This window comes from Puntigrus tetrazona, chromosome 4 (genome assembly GCF_018831695.1).
Source record: "Puntigrus tetrazona isolate hp1 chromosome 4, ASM1883169v1, whole genome shotgun sequence".
Classification (NCBI taxonomy): domain Eukaryota; kingdom Metazoa; phylum Chordata; class Actinopteri; order Cypriniformes; family Cyprinidae; genus Puntigrus; species Puntigrus tetrazona.
Genome location: NC_056702.1, coordinates 20,272,448 through 20,272,671, shown reverse-complemented (window position 1 = coordinate 20,272,671; position 224 = coordinate 20,272,448).

Below are 224 nucleotides of genomic sequence, written 5' to 3'. Positions count from 1 at the left end.
TTGTAATATTTCATTTCAGATCTGATGGAGGAGAGTGAAGCTAGCAGAAAAACTCACTCCCAGACTGAAAGAGTTTCTTCACGGAAAAGAAAAGTTTGACCTGCACTCAGTGTGGAAAGAGTCTGACGTGCAAACAGAGCCTCTACGATCACATGAGGATCCACACTGAAGAGAAACCGTTCACGTGTGATCAGTGCGGGAGGAGTTTCAGACAATCATCACAC